The sequence below is a fragment of the Adiantum capillus-veneris genome, chromosome 19 (genome assembly GCF_014529385.1).
Source record: "Adiantum capillus-veneris isolate H3 chromosome 19, ASM1452938v2, whole genome shotgun sequence".
NCBI lineage: Eukaryota > Viridiplantae > Streptophyta > Polypodiopsida > Polypodiales > Pteridaceae > Adiantum > Adiantum capillus-veneris.
The window spans coordinates 15,832,961-15,852,094 of NC_140949.1; positions in this window are offsets into that span (position 1 = coordinate 15,832,961).

Genomic DNA, 19,134 nt, shown 5'->3' on the forward strand with positions numbered 1-19,134 from the left:
GTGATTAACATTTTGACAAATAGGTATACACAATGTGTGCAAGAATGGTGGGTGTGTAAGAGTGTTCAAAGGATGCACTTTCTCCCCAAAAAGGAGATGGACAAGTTTATGTTTTTTTGGCCTTCCATAACTCCCATACATGATCTCCAAGTAGAGTGGAGATCATAGATTTGCAATCTATGATCTATGCATTGAGTGTTACCATATACATGTGGTAGTGATGTGTGTGAACACACTAGGACCGCCGGGGCATTTTTTCCCTCTTTAGGAGGTTTTTCCCCCCGTGCATTGTATATACGCCCATCACTCTAGGGCTATCTATCTTTCCATTACACACTAAGTAACACACTCTCTATTGTGTGCCTTGAGCTTCCTTCGTCTTCTCCAAGCTGTGTGTGTTTCTCTGCAACCCTAATTCCAACAATTGGTATCAGAGCAGGTCACGTCCTCCGGGCTTAGTCGCCAGCTGCTCCAGCACACGCCTACTCACTTTCTCTGATTTCAGTGAGCTTTGGCGAGCGTTCGCAAGTCGACAAAAATTTTGGGAGAGCTCAAAGAGCCTGGTCTGCTCATATTTTCGATTTGGGCTCATTTCGGCCTCCGTTTCCACTACAGGCAGTACTGCACAGGCTATTTCGTCATTTTGTGCAGAATTTCTATGAGTGCCGTTTTCTGCATAACATGTGCCTTATACTCTTCTACGGTTTGTGCTATATAGCACAGGTTGTTCCCGCTCCGTTTCTCCTATTTTTGGACAGTTTTCACATCAAGTGCAGCATTTACCATGGCTGACAACAACAACACAGATGTGTTCAAGATGTTTGCTGCTGAGGACAGGTTGGATGGGGACAACTACCCTATGTGGGCTTATATGATGCAACATGTTCTTGTGTCAAAGGGTGTCTGGAACATTCTGCAGGGCATTGATGTACGTCCTGGTTCTGAGGATGTAGGCGATGTTGAGGATGTTGCAGGTCTTGCTGCAAGGATTGCAGCTGTGAGAGTTGTTTTGCCTACGGCAGAACAAGCTCGTTGGGATGTTAAGGATGCACAGGCTCATGCATTGATTGCGTTGTGTGTGAAGCGCACCATTGTTCCTCACATCCGTTCAGCAAAATCTGCAAAACAGGCTTGGGATATTTTAGCAGGTCTTTATGCAAGCCGCAATGAGGCTAAAATTGCTTTGCCGCGTAAAGAGTTGGAGTCGAAGATTATGCATGAGGAAGATGATATGGACACTTTCCTTGCTAGTGTCAAGGATATCAATGAGCATCTTATTTTTGCAGGTGAAGTCATTTCAGACAGTTCCCTTGTGCAAACTATTCTTGATGCCTTACCAGATTCCTACCAGACTTTTGCTAGTACTTGGAGACTTATGACCCAAGCAAATCCTGAAGTTGTCAAGTTTGATGCATTATGCACATTGCTGTTGCAAGAGTCACTTTCCAAAAAAAACAGGACTAGGCAGCGTGCAACTGAACAAGCTTTTATTGCTTCTCAAAGAAAGGGTGGTAACAATAATGCAGCCACTTCTTATGGTTCTGTTGCGAGTGGCAAAAATTTTGTTCCTAATGCTTCTGCTGGCAGTACTTCGTCTAGCAATTGTAGTGATAAGGGCAAAAAGAAGATGCGTTGCCATTATTGTAAATCCAATGACCACTTGATCAAGTCGTGTCCTAAGTTGAAGGCCAAAGAGGCTAAGAAGAAAGAGGGTGGTTCCACTACAAATGCTGGTTCCACTACAAATGCAGCCATTGTTGAGTCTTCTGTGAAACGAGACTGTAATGTTGATGTTGATGCAGAATGGGCTTTTAGCGCAGAGTGCACTTACAATCCTGCTGTCCATGATGCATGCTTGTCAGTTGCTGCAAATTCACATGTGTGGTATTTCGACAGTGGTGCTACAAAGCATATTACCTCACATCGTGAATTGTTTACCTCTCTCGAGTCTGTCCCTCATGGGAATTCAGTCACTTGTGCCAACAACGCCTCTTATCCAGTTCAGGGAGTTGGAAAGATTGTGCTCACTGCTGCTAATGGCAGTTCCTTCACACTTGTTGATGCACTTTATGTACCTGGGATCAAGAAGAATCTCTTGTCTGTATCCGCACTTGCTAGGCTTGAACTTGTAGTCAAATTTGTGGATGACAGATGTACAGTTCATGATCTCAGTTTTGGTGATGAAATTGTTGCATCTGGCCTCTTGTGCCGTGGGCTGTATAAGCTCACTTTGTATGACAAGTGTGGACAAAATTTTGCAAATGCTATTGCAGATTCAAGGGCTATTTCAGATGCAAAACTTTGGCATGCACGTTTTGGTCATCTGAATTTTGCCAGTTTGTTGCGTTTGCAGAAGTCTGATATGGTTGCTTCTTTGCCGCCTCTTGAAGCACCTGTCAAACATGTTTGTGAAGGCTGTATTTTGCGTAAGATGCAGCGTTCTAAATTTCCAAAGGATGGTTCAGTTCGGGCCACATGCAGGTTGCAGCTTGTGCATAGTGATGTTTGTGGGCCCATGCAAACTCCGCCCTTGGGCAATTACCTGTACTTCGTGACTTTCATTGATGATTACTCCAGGCATGCATGGGTATTTCCGCTTAAAGCAAAGTCCGAAGTTTTTATGTGCTTCAAACAATTTCTGGCTATGGCTAAAAATGTCTCGAAATGTACTATGGGCACCCTCCGTTCCGATCGAGGGAGGGGAGTATATGTCTCATGAATTTAATGCATTTCTGGCTAGTCATGGGATAAAACACCAATGTACAGTGCCTTATACACCTCAGCAAAATGGTGTTGCTGAGAGGAAAAACAGGTCACTGACGAAAATGGCACGATGTATGGTCAAAAGTCAAGCTTTACCGCATTCTTTTTGGCTTGAGGCCATCATGTGTGCCACTTATGTACTTAATAGGTGTCCTACGAAAGCTTTGCAGTCTATTACTCCATATGAAGCATGGCATGATAGAAAGCCTTCTATTGAGCACATGCGTATTTTTGGTTGTTTGGCATATGCTTTGGTGCCACAAGTGCAGCGCAGAAAATTGGATGATAAGGCTGTCAAATGTATTTTTGTTGGTTATAGTGCTGAAAGCAAAGGTTACAGGTTGTATCATCCGTATTCTCGTTTCACAGGATGTAGTGTTTGTGGAAGATTCTGTTCAACCCTTGTTGTCATGTACGAGAGACAATAATGTAAGCTCACAGGACATTTATGACACTTTGTTGCCTCTTTGCAGTGGAAAATGTACAGCCTATGGGGGTTTCTGAAAATGTTTTAGATCAGCCTATTACTGATGCAGATGTACATGATGTACTTGATGAGGAAAGGGCTGAAAATGAGCAGGCTAGAGGTTTGCCAAAATGGCTGGTGCACACTTTGCGTGACAGTAAATTGGATGCCACTTTGTCTAGTCGTACTTGTTGAGGCTCTCGCCATGCATCTTATGCAGCAAATTGTTATGCTTTGGCTGTGTCTAGCTTACATGATGTTGAGGAGCCTCTGACTTTTGATGAAGCACAAAATTCAGAAAATTGGATGGCTGCCATGCAATCAGAATATGATGCACTTATAGAAAATGACACATGGACTTTATGTGATTTGCCTCCTGACAAAAAGGCCATTGGTACGAAGTGGGTTTACAAGTTGAAACGCAAGCCGGATGGTGATATTGATCGCCATAAGGCTCGACTTGTTGCAAAGGGTTATGCACAACAAAAAGGCATAGATTATGAAGAGACTTTTGCTCCCACTTGTCGTATGACTACTGTGCGTTTTCTATGTGCATTGGCAGCTCATTTTGGTTGGGATGTACATCAATCAGACATTGTTACTGCTTTCTTAAATGGTGATATATTAGAGGAAGTTTATGTAACGCAGCCTCGCAGTTTTGTCATAAAAGGACAAGAGGACAAAGTGTGCAAATGTAACAAGGCTTTGTATGGATTGAAGAAATCTCCTCGTGCTTCGTATGAGAAAGCTGACACTCATTTGGTCAAACAAGGCTTTCGTAACAGTCCAACAGAAAGCACATTATATGTAAAGCATGAGGGTGATGTACTTCTCATTGTGGTTCTTTATGTTGATGACTTGCTGATCACTGGACCAAATGAGAGACATATTGCTGAATTTAAGGCTGATTTGAATGCTACTTTCAAGATGAAAGATTTGGGGTTGTTGCATCATTATTTGGGTATACAGTTTAAGTAGTGTGATGGTGGTATTGCCTTGTGTCAGAAAAGTTACATAGAGACATTGCTATGTAAGTTTGGACTTGAGGATTGCAAACCTATTGCCACTCCCATGGAAACATGTTTGAAGTTGAGTCTACATGATGCTGGTGATCTTGCTGATGTCACTCTTTACCAAACTGCTGTTGACTGCCTCATTTATGTATGCAACAGAAGGCCGGATATTCAGTTTGCAGTCTCACAGGTCAGCAGATTTATGCATAGCCCAGAGTCTAAGCACTGGCAGGCTGTCAAGAGGATTTTCCGCTACCTTAGTGGCACTTTACATCTTGGCTTGTTTTATCCCAAGGGGGGATCATTGCCGCCAGCCTTACATGCTTTTTTGGACTCAGATTGGGCTAGTTGTTTTGACATGCGAGTGTCCACAAGTGGTTTTTGTTTCATGCTTGGCAGTTCATGTATATCATGGTTAAGCAAGACGCAACCTACTGTGGCCACTTCGAGTTGTGAGGCTGAGTACAGGGCAGTCTTCACAGCTACGGTTGAGTGTGTATGGCTCAGACGCCTTTTGGCTGATTTGGGTGTTGGACAGGACACTGCCAACACTATCTACACTGACAGTCAGAGCGCATTGGCAGTTGCAAGGAACCCAGTTTTTCATGCTCGCACAAAGCACATTGAGGTGCATTACCACTATGTCAGGGAGAGGCTCTCAGCAGGAGAGATCAGCTTGGCTTATGTGCCAACACAAGACAACCTTGCAGATCTTTTCACAAAGGCATTGTCTCATGAGAAGCTTGAAGCTTTCCGCAAAGCTTTGGGCTTACTCCCCTTTGTGGACTGATCCTGTCCTCAGGGCCTGGCACTTCCCTTTACTCATGTGTCAACTCTCGTTCACCGCATCACTCCAGGGGGGATTTGTTACCATATACATGTGGTAGTGATGTGTGTGAACACACTAGGACCGCCGGGGCATTTTTTCCCTCTTTAGGAGGTTTTTTCCCCGTGCATTGTATATACGCCCATCACTCTAGGGCTATCTATCTTTCCATTGCACACTAAGTAACACACTCTCTATTGTGTGCCTTGAGCTTCCTTCGTCTTCTCCAAGCTGTGTGTGTTTCTCTGCAACCCTAATTCCAACATTGAGCTCTTTCCATAGATATGCTACATGATATGGTTTTACTTGTTAGATTTCAAATTCCATTTTGGGGAAATTTTTTGAATTCAAAGTTGTTTTACCTATTTGAATTCAAAGCCTGTTCTTTGATTACTTTCTTAATAACTTAACAGTTTGACTTCCTTAAACTGCCGAATAAAGAGGCCCTCCTAGACCCCATTCTCTTCCTAATGTGGAAGAAAACAACCTACATTGTGTTTGAGCCCTTCCTCTACAAGTTTCAACGGATTTTCATGGATGACTTTTCTTGCTTCTTGGGCCAAATTTGTGCAAGTCTAATGGAATGTTTCCAAGCGCAAATGGAGCAACTGGACCTTATTTTTTCTTGTTGTAGAGAGGTAAATATGAACCTTAACCCTACCAAGGTACTCTATTGGGCCACATTGTCTCAACTAAAGGACTTGCTCCTAGCCCATAAAAGTTTATAGCCATCTTAAGTATGCCTAGGCCACTAAATTCCAAAGGAGTGAAGAGATTTGTAGGCCACACTGACTATCACCAACGGTTTATTAGAATGTATTTTGATACTGCTAGGCCTTTATCTTTCCACACTAGTCCATCCTAACCTTTTTTGTGGACCTCTATAGAAGAATTAGCCTTCAACTATCTAGAAAAATGCCTCACACATGCACTCATCTTAGGCACACTTGATTGGTTATTCATTTTTCATATGCACATTGATGCTAGTATCATAGTTGTAGGTGTAAGCCTTACCTAGCCTAGCAAGGAGTACAGCCTGTATCAGTCTATCTTTTATGGAAGTTGGCTACTCACAAAGGCCAAGAGAAACTATAGCACCACTGAGAGAGAGGGCTTGGTCATTGTCTATCCTTTGCAAAAGTTTAGGCATTACCTTCTAGGCATCCATTTTGTGGTCATCAATCAACAACATCTTATTGGAAAGTTTGGGAATCTCCTGATTCCCACTTTTGAATTGGGGTGAAGTTTTGGCCCCATCAAAACATGATTTGTTTCCATTTTTTGTCACAAATGTGATGATTTCTATGCATAGAAGTCCATTATTATTGACAATTAATATTCAAAGTAGTGGACCTACCCAGCAAGAAGGAAATGCAATCATATAAAGTGAGAAAATACAAAATCCTAAATTCTCACACATATCATGATACTAGTGGAATAAACATTGTATGTTTTAGAGTTCATGTATACAAATCAAACCTTCTCTTTGTTAGCTTCACAGATCATGATACTAGTGGAATAAACATTGTACGTTTTAGAGTTCATGTATAAAAATCAAACCTTCTCCTTTGTTAGCTTCAATGCTATAACACATTGATAAATTTACATAAAACATTTGAAGCCTTTACCACAAACTATTTACTTGGATTATCACATGCTATATAATGCATACTAGGTCTTGAAGATGTGCAAATACCACTACCTACAAATTTGGGTGACAATTTCCTTTGTACTAGGTCTCTATTCTAGAAGGTAGACTTAGATAGCCACAAGAGAAACTTCTTATATTAGTTGGTGTTTAACAATCAAATATAAAAAGGGTACTTAACCAATAAAGCTGATAAGTTTAAACAATTTCATACGACCTTAATTTAGTATATATGTGATGACTAAAGTTTTATGGTATTACATAATAAAACATTTCAAAAAACAACTTGAACACAAAGTATCTAGACTCTTTTTTATACTTATATTATGAGATGCCAGTGTGCCCCTCATAATGATAATGATTTGTGTTAAATCAAAATCTATATGCACTCATGTTGCTTAAATGTTGCATATGATTTTTCATTTCAATAAACAGTTACACAAAGCTACAATCTTTAGATGCATGGAGATAATGTCAACAACTAACACTATTTAAAGATTTTTCCAAACTCGCATGAAGTTTTTTTAGATTAGAGAATCATAAGGCATGTTAGACTTAAATGTGAGCTTACATTATTGAATAGATTGAGTCTTATCACAATGAAGAATATGACTATCATCAAAGCAATATTATTTTACACATAGGCCAATACCTTGACATATACCACTTGAACTCTCAAAAGTTGTCTGCTTTAACGAGACTAAGAGATATTAAACATGCCATATTTTTGAACCTTTTGTTATTTTTCCTTCAAAAAGACCCCTTGTTGTCTTCTCCACAAATATATGGTCATCAAAAGAAGTCTTACTACATGACATTTAGTGTTTGATGTTAAAATTTGAGTTGAAGCACTTGCAAATCACTCTTGAAAGCCAAGTTATACTTAACGTCAACAATGAGTAGATTTTCTCCATAACAATTGTGGTGTTTAGAAACACCACAAGAATATCCCTTAAAATCCAAAGTAGAGAGTTCCTAAAACATTCATTTGTTTCTATTACAAACATATGATACATGATATATATGTGTGATTTAGTAATTAAATCAATCATAGCTTCAAATGTGATGATTTCCTTCAAAAACATTCGGAGTGTTTTGGTAGTTTTTACTCACTTCTAAAAGAAAAATATGTCCTCACATCCATATACAAATTTAGATTAATGGAAATTATATTTTAAGATAGGACTTAGACCTCTCAACTTATTATCGTGTTTCAAAGACCTTGTAGGAATACTCTCAATTAAGAAAATCATCAAGTTGAGAGGATTATGACATCATTAAAGTCAAAATAAATTTGAGCATTATATCATTGTGCCACTATGTTTAGGACATACTAAAGATTTGACAAGAACTTGATTTCAATTTTTGCAAGTTGTTTGACTATGACCAATGCACACATGTCTCATCTAAATGATGCATACATCTTATGAAGCATTTTCATTCTACCAAATGGCCAAAATTTTAGTCTTTGAATAACAAGGTTGTAAATTTTCTCATCTACAAGGGCAATACAAACAAGGGGTGCAGAAGGAGGGACGCAGAGAAAGATAGAGGGGGGCGGCCGGGGGCCAAGGTACAAATTACACATAACTTTCGTGTTCGTGCTCACAATAATATACCACCATAGATTTGCCTTGGATGGGCCAAATTGTCTTCTAGAAAGCCTTTCAATTTGGCCCTTTGGTCAATGTTCTCAATCTCAAAATTGGTAAATTACTTGTGAGTAATGTTAAGGGGGGTATTGGGAAGCTTGAAAGCTCAAAGCTAGTTTTCTCTTGGGGGTAACTTAAAGAAGGTCCCATTGATGGACATATTTATGCCATATTATCTCATGGGGAACAAGAAGATTTATCTTTTGATCACAAAAAGGAAACATGAGAGTATAAACTTAAGTTTATCTAAATTGCTAAGCATCCTAACATTGTACAATGCAAAGTGAACATGTCATATTGATTATGTGTTGGTCCTAGGAAGCCTATAAATTGAACTACATGGCCAACATATGGCTCTCCAAGTGGGGAGGGGAGGGTGACACAGGACCAGAGAGAGAGAGAGAGAGAGAGAGAGAGAGAGAGAGAGAGAGAGAGAGAGAGAGAGGACTCTCTTAGCATGTATAGCCTTTTGCATTTGGCCATGTGCATAGAACTTTAACCTTTTGATCATCCTCTTTTTTGCATTGAAAATGAACATGAATTTTTTAAGCTAATAGTTGGATTCAAAATCTCTAGATTTGACAACATGAAAGATGTATTGATTTGAAATGAACGTCATGGTTTTCTTAAAAATGAAACAACTTCAAAGCCCACAGAGACCTAGAGAGTGAGATGGACAGATAAACACACACACACACACACACACACACACACACACACACACACACACACACACACAGAGCATGGAGAGAAAGTGAGAAGAGAGAGGAACAAAGTCACACTTAAAGAGAGTTAGGAGAAACATTTTGACAAAAGTCCTATTTATGTGGACATAACTAAACGATCCAAACTAAGGAAGTGGGGGAATAGAGAGAGAGCGAGAGAGAGAGAGAGAGATAATTCAGTTATCTTCCTCGAAGGTCAAATATGATCTATGGGACCAAATGAACATGTCACGTGGTGTGAGTGGAGGTCAGAAGTGACTCTTGATGCTCAAAAATGGCTGAAATGAGCGTCGCAATAGAGAGTCCACATTGTGGTTGGGAGAGGAAGGTATGTAGGGAGAGCTCATGGCTAAATATATGGGAAAAAGAGGACCTAATGTAGTCAAAATTTGAACACTCAAGTATTGTGTGGTACTCACTCCCTCGCACTTGACGAGGGCATAAGGTGCAAAGTCGATGAGACTCCTTACCACTGCCCCAACGTCTTGTCTTGCAGTGTAGAGAATAGGAGCTAAGACGAAAGGAGGCAATTGTGCGGATCACACTCAATGGGATGGGCTCAAGGATGTAGGGATGTAGGGGGGGGGAGAGAGAGAGAGAGAGAGAGAGAGAGAGAGAGAGAGAGAGAGAGAGAGAGAGAGAGAGAGAGAGGACCAAACTCAATCACTTAGGGAGGGTGAGGGAACCCTCATTATAAAAGTTTTGACCATGTGGACAAAGTTGAGGGGAGAGAGAGAGAGAGAGAGGGAGAGAGAGAGAGAAAGAGGACTAGAGTCACTCGCTTAGGGAGAAATGAGAAACATCTCCACTAAAAATTTGATAAAGGGAACAAAATTGAGGGTTGGAGGGGATAGAGGAAGAGTGTGGTATTGATTAAATTTTTAGGTTTGCAGTTGATAAGTTTGTAAGTATTGGTGACGGTAATGCCACTTCTGGAGATGGTAGGACCATATAAAAAAGTTTGAGAGAGAGAGAGAAAGAGAGAGAGAGAGAGAGAGAGAGAGAGAGAGAGAGAGAGAGAGAGAGAGAGAACCAATCTCACTAAATTAGGTAGAGTGAAGAGAAGCATTCTCACAAAGTTTTGATTGCGCATGCAAAACTAAGGGATAGAGTGAGCAAGAAAGAGTACCAAGCTCATTAACTTAGTGAGGTCAGTCAGGAAAAGTATCCTCACTAACGTTTTGACCATGTTTGCAAAGTTGTGGGATAGAGAGATAGATAGATAGATAGTTCTATTATCGTCCTTGGAGGTCAAATATGACCTATGGGACAAAATGAACATGTCACGTGGTGTGAGTAGAGGTCATTAGTGACTCTCGATGCTCAAAAATGACTGAAACGAGCGTCGCAATATAGAGTCCACATCGTGGTTGGGCGAGGAAGGTATGTAGGGAGAGCTCATGGCTGAATATATGGGGAAAAGAGGACCTAATGTTGTCAAAAGCTGAGCACTCAAGTAGTGTGCGGTACTCACTCTCTCGCACTTGACGAGGGCATAAGGCGAAAAGTTGATGATACTCCTCGCCAATGCCCCAACGTCCTGTCTTGCAGTGTGGAGAATGGCAGCTAAGATGAATGAAGGCAATGGTGCGGATCGCACTCAACGGGATGGACGCAAGGATGTAGGGATGGGTTCAGTTACCTCGTTCGGAGAAGAAGAGAGATTTGTAGTTTGGGGCAACAAGTGTGGTGTAATGGCTGAAGTGAAAACCTCCGGATTTCTCCCAAGCCGTGACACATTGGCATTGTAAGAAGGCCTCATTAACTTGGGAGTCGATGGACGCATCCTTGACCAAGTGACATGCATCCCATCTTCCAAACCATTTCTTGATGTCAAGCATCCACCCCGAACTTAGTATTTTTCTCTTGTATGTCTTTTGGACCTTTTGACTTGCTTCATATGCGATTCTAGGAAGTCGCTGCAAAGGGCTATGTTGTGTCTTAAGCATGTACTCCACAACCCTTTGCATGCCCAAGACCTCATGGGGAAGCGATCCGGACTCAAGAAGTAAGAGCATGTACGTCTCTTGACTTGGAGAAAGTTGGTGAGAAAACGCTTTTGGACATTCTCAAACTCTTTCAAGTAGACTTCCCGATGCTTCCACCCCACACCTCCACTCCATAAAGAAGCACCGGTGTCACCAATGTATCAAAGAGGTAATTTTTGAGAGCCCAACACTTGATCTCTCAAGCATTGCACATGTTCTCAAATGCATAATAATCCCTCTTTCCGGCTTCCAAGCAACGCATTGCACAATCCTTCAATTTATGATTGGATGGAACCTCAAGGCCAAGGTACTTGAAGTGATCTATCACTTCAAGTTGCTCATTGTTGTATACAATGCATGGATTTTTATCATTGAGGGTCTTTACAAGCATAACCTTGGTTTTGGATCCATTCACGATCAGCCCGCTATGTAGGAAAATCATTCCAAGACATTCATAAGCTTTTGTGCATCTTCTAAGGTATGTGCCAAGAGCACTACATCATCGGCAGAAAGCAAAAGCATGATCACCACATTTCCGATCTTAACCTCTTCTATGCCTTCTTGCTGCATAAATTCAAGAACCGTGCATTCCAATTCATCAATGAGTAGCCCAAAGAGGGTTGGGGAAAGTGGGCATCCTTGTTTGACACCAATGGTGCTTGCAAAAAATTCTGAAATTCCATCTCCCATACGTAATCGACATATCACTTTTTGGTAGATGCGAAAGACTGCATGCATAAATTCTCTCGGCACTTGAAGGCTTTGCATGCGTCTCCAAAGTTCTCCTCGCGGTACCATGTCAAAAGATTTCTTGAAATCCACAAAGCAACACTACAACTTTTTTCCTTTCAATCGAGACGCTTCCATAAGAACTCGAAGAGTGACAAGGTGATCAATAGTGCTATGATGCTTTTGAAACCTGCTTGGCCAAGTGCACGTTTGCCATTCTTTTCAGCCCATTCACTTATCTTCATCTCCATGATATATCCAAATAACTTTGCCATCAAAGAACCAACCATTATAGTGCGATAGTTGTTCACATTGTTTACATCTCCTCCTTTGTGCAGAGGTTTGATCCAATTTGCACTCCAATCATGAGGCACGCCATGTTGAAGTGCAAGGTTAAACATATCGCATATCCAATATCGTGCTTTCTTGCTTGTCCGAGAGAGAGAGAGAGAGAGAGAGAGAGAGAGAGAGAGAGAGAGAGAGAGAGAGAGAGAGAGAGAGAGAAATCAAAATGGGGTAGCCATTGACAGAGAGAGAGACGAGAGGGAGGAACAAACTCGCTCACTTAGGGGGAGTGAGGAGAAACATCCTCCCTAAGGATTGACCAAGTGGACAAAACTAAAGGTTGGAAGGGGAGAAAGACGGGGGGTTGGGGGGAAGGACTCTCACTTAAGAAGAGAAAAGAAACACTTTGAGTATTTTTTTTCCATATGGACAAAACTAAAATGGAGAGAGAGAGAGAGAGAGAGAGAGGGAGGGAGGGAGAGAGAGAGAGAGATGACTAGGTTCTCTTAGCGAAACTGGGGAGAAACATCCTTGTCAAAGTTATGACTGAAGTAAGAGAGAGAGAGAGAGAGAGAGAGAGAGAGAGAGAGAGAGAGAGAGAGAGAGACCAAGCACTTTGATTCAAGAGAGTGAGGAGAAGCATCTCACAGAAAATTTCACCATCTATACAAATAGAGGGATTGAGAGAGAGAGAGAGAGAGAGAGAGAGAGAGAGAGAGAGAGAGAGAAAGAGAGAGAGAGAGAAGGACTAAACTTCATCACTTCATGTGAGCTAGGATACATAACGAGACTAATTTTTTGACCATGTGGACAGAACTCAAGGAGGGAGGGCGGGGAGAGGGGAGGGGGGGAGGGGAGGGGGGAGGGGAGAATGAGGAAGATAGCAAGGGGAGAGAGAGAGAGAGAGAGAGAGAGAGAGAGAGAGAGAGAGAGAGAGAGAGAGAGAGAGAGAGAGAGAGAGAGAGAGAGAGGACCAAGCTCATTGGTTAGGGGAGTGAACAAAAGAATCATCTCTATGTTTTGACAATGTGGGAAAAATTGAGGGATCGAGAGAGAGCGAAAGCAAGACAGAGAGGTGGGTGGTCCTCTAAAATATGTCTTTGAGTTGTGACTATCATCGTCCTAGCTATGCCACTTCCATAGAAAGAAAGAGAGGGAAGATAGTCCTTTAAAACAAGTGTGTGAGTTACAGCTATCATCATCCTGGTTGCTCCACCTCTAGAGCTACAATAAGATGTCTCTATGACTCTCTATCTGAAGTGAGAAGTGACCCAACTTATCCGATGTTTAGAATTCATGATCTCTTGGAGAGTAGACTACCCTCTATACAAGGTCTTCTATCAACCTCTCATGTCCTCATATACAGGAAAGTGCTCCTTGCACTCAACTCTTTTTGCTAGAAGTATCATCAACTCGTCCTTTCTCAATCCATAGCCTATGTGTGCTACCTTGGGATGGCCAATAGCTACACTTGAGGTATGAGGCATGTTCATGTCTATGTATCTAGTATAGCGAGAGGGGGGGTGTGGGGGGATGGACGAGAGATAGTGTTGGGTGGAACAAGCATGAGGCAATGTTGGACGGATATGCCGCGACGGACGTCAGCACAGCGAGAACTCACCTAACAAGATTTGTTAGCTAAGGACGAAGCTCGACCCGTAGGCGCGTGGAAGCAAGCATAGGGTGTCAACCTACACTCGACCGACTCCTAACTAATTCCTCCAGAGGTCTCTACCCAATGTCTAAGCTACAGCCTTCAAGAGTGCATAAGAGGAAACTTCCTACAACGCTTTCTAGAGCCGAACACCCATCAACAACAATCTTGAAACACCACAGAACTTGAAGGAGACCCTACTAACACCAATAGGTCGCTCTCCCTAAGGTCTATGAACCAAAATCCCAACCCAAAACACCTAGTGCAAAATCACGTAGGATGTCTCGCTGAAATTTGCAAGTCGTCGTTTCTGAAATCTAAAATGCCTAATGTGTAGCTCTACTCAATACGAACGCGTGGATAAGTTGCAATGCAAAATCGGACAATGTATGCTCATCGAATCACCAGATGAAGCTCGTAGATGGAGTTCGCAAAACTGGACCGTATGCGCACAATGTAGGTATTCGCGCGTAGCTCTTGTCGGGGGCAACACGTTGCACTTCTCCGCACTTGATTCTGACCACCAGTGCGCACGTAGCGTCAAGATAAAGCTCTCACTCTCTCTCGTACACAGTACGCTCACTCACAGACTTCAAACTTTTTTTTAAATGACATAAGGGTTTTTTATTAAGGTCAAAAAGTGGTATAAATACCTTACAATTCTCAAACCCTAATGTCCCAATTTAACCATCTACTCAATCTAAATGTCAAAACTAGGGTACAATCTGGAAACTTCTGTAAGCCCCAAGATTTACAAAGGTGAAATGTCGGGTTTTCTCAATAAATGAATAATTACAAAACATAATAATCTGTAGCCGTCATTTTTCGTAGGGTGTGTCCATCTTCTAACACTTCCCCCCTCCTTGCTCATGTCGTCCCCGACATGGCTGTTGAGCTGCTTCGTCATCTTAGGCTTTCTCTCATCTTGAGCAATGACTCGTATCTTGCATGTTGAGCCAGTAGTGTCGGGCCGAATATGTCAGTGTTGATTGTGAAGAAGCCGGTGTATAAAGCTTCTTCAAAGGCCTGGAGGTGATAGGATGGCAAAAACATGATCCTTTGATACAATGCATGTATCACCTCCTTGGAAGGCTGACCCGGCAGATCATATGCACATCTGTATGTATCTTGAAAGAAGAAGATACTGTCTATCGCCTGGCCTGGTTTGAACGTCTCCAAGACTGCCAAAAGGGTTTTGCAAATCTCTCTCATCATAATGCAAGATAGGTCAGGCGAGCCAGTGGAACAATTTGATGGCACCCGTTAGGGTTTTCACCATGTATTGAACACTTATTCTCTCGCCTGCTTTCAAGCCTGGCAGCTTCGGATAGTTTAGCCAAGTGGGTTGGCTTCTTTTCAGTAGCTCATGGGCCTTCCATGTCCGTATCCTTGGTAGAGGGCAGAAACTTAAGTTATCTCTGATGACTTTTGGTGCCTCTACCAAATGGATTAGATACTGTGGATACTTTGTCAGCCATGCCTTTCTCCACCTGGGCTGGGAGTCGACTATCAACTTTATCCCTTCAGGCTTGGAGATGTCTGTTGTGTACAGTGGCACTGTTGGCTCTTCTCTGATTCTCTTGTTGATTGTGGCGGCTTCATACTTTAGCAAAGGATATGGGAGAGAGGGATGTAGCCATTCACGCCGAAGGTTGCTGGTGTCTATCTTCTAAATTGTCATTGATTTAAAAACCCTCTGTTACCATTTCAAAGCTTCTTTGGCCGTTTCTCTGATTTCTGCTTCTATGGCCTTTCGCAGCTTCTCTTCTTCTTCTTGTGTCAGATTTTGTGGCTCTTGAGAGGGTCCTACAAGGATTTCCTCTTGCATGGGTGTGTCCATAGGATCTTCCACATTCTCTAAGTCTATTCCTTCCATGGCTGTTGGCCCTATGCTTAACTGCTCTTCTGCCTGCTGGCCTCTCAACTCTTCTAATTGCTTTTGGAATGTCTGATTTTTTGCTTCAGCTTGCTCTCACATATTCACAAGGAGGTTGTTCAAATCATCATTGATCTTCTCCGCCTCCTCGAGCTTTCTCTTGATGTTTTCTGGAGCTCTTTCATTTGTTCTTCATAAATCTGACTCTTTGAAGAGGTGTGAGTCGAGCTAGTAGCTCTAACTCTGGCAGGAGATGACTGTAGCCGCTGGATGGTTTGATCTTTAACCTTAAGCTGGTACTTGAGCTCAATGACCTCATCTTGGCTAGCCTCCTGCTCTATTTCTGCCTTCTTTTTGGCATTCCGCATGACTTCCACTTCCTTGGACTCTTCAGCAAGTTGTAGGGTTAGGTTATCCCTTTCCCTCTTTGCATCTGTCAATGTCTTCTTGAATTTTCCGTATTCTTCTTCGGCTCCTTGCAGTCTTTGAGATGCTACCTGATTTTATCTTTCCATCTCCTGGCATCTTTGCAATGCCTTTGCCAGACTGGCTTGTAGCTCTGATTCTCTCTCTATATGCCTTTGGCTTTGTTTTTGTATATTTTTGACTTTAAGCTTGATCTGCACTTCAGTGGCTTTGAGATTAGCCATCTCACTTTCCGTGGCCATCGACTATGCCCTTAGTCTGGTTAGCTTGGTCATCACCACATCCCAATCATTGGTGGGTGGCTACAGGTCCACTGTATCAGTGGCCATCTCTTTTAGCTCCACTAACCGCAGGCTCTGCGTCTGCTCTTTGGGCCCTGTGCTTGCCAAGTCAAATGCGACTATGGATGCCTCTTTTGTTGAATATCCAGCAGCTAGTAGATCAAGAAAAGTGTTATACCTTGCTTCATTTGGATCTAGCTGCTCACTTTTAGGCTTAGCTTCTTCTTTTTGCTCTTGATCTTGGCTCTGTTCTTGCCTCGAATCTTCTTGATGTTCAGATTTGTCTAGCTCCTCCTTTTGTTGAGTTGTGGAGGGCTACGAGAAGGTGGTGATGGCAGTGGGCTGGACTCCGGGCTGGAAGGTGGAGTTGCCGGATTTTTCTTGAAATCCCTGTCCGCCTTTGTCTTCCTCTCTCTCTCTTGGCCTTCCTGCTCTTCTAGCAGTTGCCGTCGGACTTCCTCCACTTCTGCCTCTGTAACTGGTACATGTGGAATATTTTCTGTCGTGGCATCGAGAGTCTCAAAATTCTTAATATAATCTTCAAATCCGTCTCTGTGCACCCTTCGGGATGATCCCGACATTGCTTCTAGTGACGGCTTCCATAGCTCGCTCAAAATCTCCCTTGAGGGCTCTTTCGGCTCTGAAACTTTCCATCAGCCGATCTAGCCATGCCGCCTTCTGTGATTTTGTCTCTTTGACCGGCACTTGGACACTCTCTTTCTTTCCTTTCTTCAACTCTGGCTGCTCCTCTTGCATGGTCTCTAACCGGCGTTTCAACCTAGTGGCAACCCTTGGTGCTTTGGGATGTTCCTCTTCCTTATCTTCCTTGAGCCTTAGCCAGTCATTTTGTGATGGAGGGTCAGGCCATCTTCCCTTGGCATGCAATGCCCCATAAACCACTTTCGTGATTAGCTCGCCCGGCACAATGTAGGTGGGGTTCTTGTTGCCCATCTTCACCAGATTGTCATGTATATAAGTAGCATAGTTGATTACTTTCTGCTTGCTCTTCTGCATTGCCCAGATGAAGGTTGTGGGAATTTCTCGAGACGGCATTCTGTACTTTTGTGGCCGCTTTGTACACATATGGAAGTACTGGTTGTACAACTGACTCATGATTGCCACTTTAGGGTTGGAAATGTTTTCAAAGGTGTAGTTGTCTTTCTTTTCTGTGTACACCTTTACTTCGTCTCTTCTTTTGGTTACACTATCCCCTTTGTTGGAGAGGTCTAGTGAAGCTGCCACTATTTTCTCTGTGATTACAATCACCGTGTCTGGCTTGCGCTGCAGATCCGTAACTCTGGACACTCCATCTTCTTTGATTGTAGTCACAAACTCCCATACTCTTTTTATGTCAATTCTAGCTGGCACAACTTCAAAATAGTTGTGGAGATCTATCTTCTCCAGGTACTCTGCCATATTCCTTCTGACAAACTCATTGAGCTCCCACGGTAGCATGGGTAGCTCTATTACATTTCCTTCGGTGTCTTTGAACACGCCTTGGTAGATCTTCAGATCATTTGACTCTAGCAAGTCCTCTTGGATCCACGTGCTAGTTGGCTTAAGAGTTCCTTCCGGTATGATGAACGGCTCTACTTCTTCCAAGTAATCTTTTATGGTCATCCTCTTCTTCCTTACCGGGGTGATTTTGCGACAGCCATAGGTCCTGTTGCACTCAATAGTACGAAGTTAGCCTTTTTTCCATATCACCTGAGAAACTGAGTTTTAACTATCCAAATGACTTGAAAATTAAAAATAAAACTTAAAAGGAACTTGGGAAACTGTGCATGTGCTCAATTCTGGCAAAGATTTATCATTTAGACATCCTACACGTAGGATGTCTAAATGAAAAATACATCCTACACGTAGGATGTCTTTTTCATCAGATTTTGGTGATACTTGGCAGGCTGGTGGTGGTCCTTGGCCTGTACAACATGGCTATATGATTGGAATTGGGTTTACGCATCAAAAAGTGCATTTTTGGGTATATTCAGGCTTTAGGCTCACAAATTGGGTAGGATGTCCACAACAGGTAGCAAATGATATTCAAATGGGTTGAAACTTGATATATGGGCTCCTTGCACCATGGTAATGGCTCCCATGATGTCATTTCTTGCACATAAGTTCAAAATTATGCTAGAGACATCCTACGCGTAGGATGTCTATTTCATCAAAATAGCTTGAGATTTGTTCTGTGAGTAGCTCTTGGCCTGTGGAACATGGACATGCTCTTGGATTTTGATTTGGACAAGAATTGATGTTGGTAAGACCATGTGTAGTGTTTTCGGGCTCAAAAAGTGTATCTTGGAGGTGTTGGGGGTCAAAAATGATTAGAATGGCTTCAAACTTGATATATGAGCTCTTGAAGGTGATATGAATAGATTTGGAATGGAAAAACACCCTGTGTAGGCAAAAAATGTCATTTAGACATCCTACGCGTAGGATGTCTTTTTCATCCTTTTTTGCAGGTGACCACACAGATTGGTTCGCAATGTGCTCATGAATGTACTGTGCAAGTTTCATGTGATTTGGACAAGTTTTGGTAGGTCTATGGCCCATTATTTCCTCTATGCCCTAACTTTGCGTTTTTTCATGCATATGAGGTCAATTTTGGTCCAAATGTGATGAAACTTGGTGGCTAGCATGTAAAGGCTATTCAGAAAATGTGTGTGATGGGAGATGTTGGGTTTTGTGCCCAGAAATGGCCTTGAGACATCCTACGCGTAGGATGTCTCCTGATGAAATTTATGTGGAAACTGCTACTGGTGCCTGCCCTTAGTCCCCTTGAGTCCCTTTTAAGCCTAA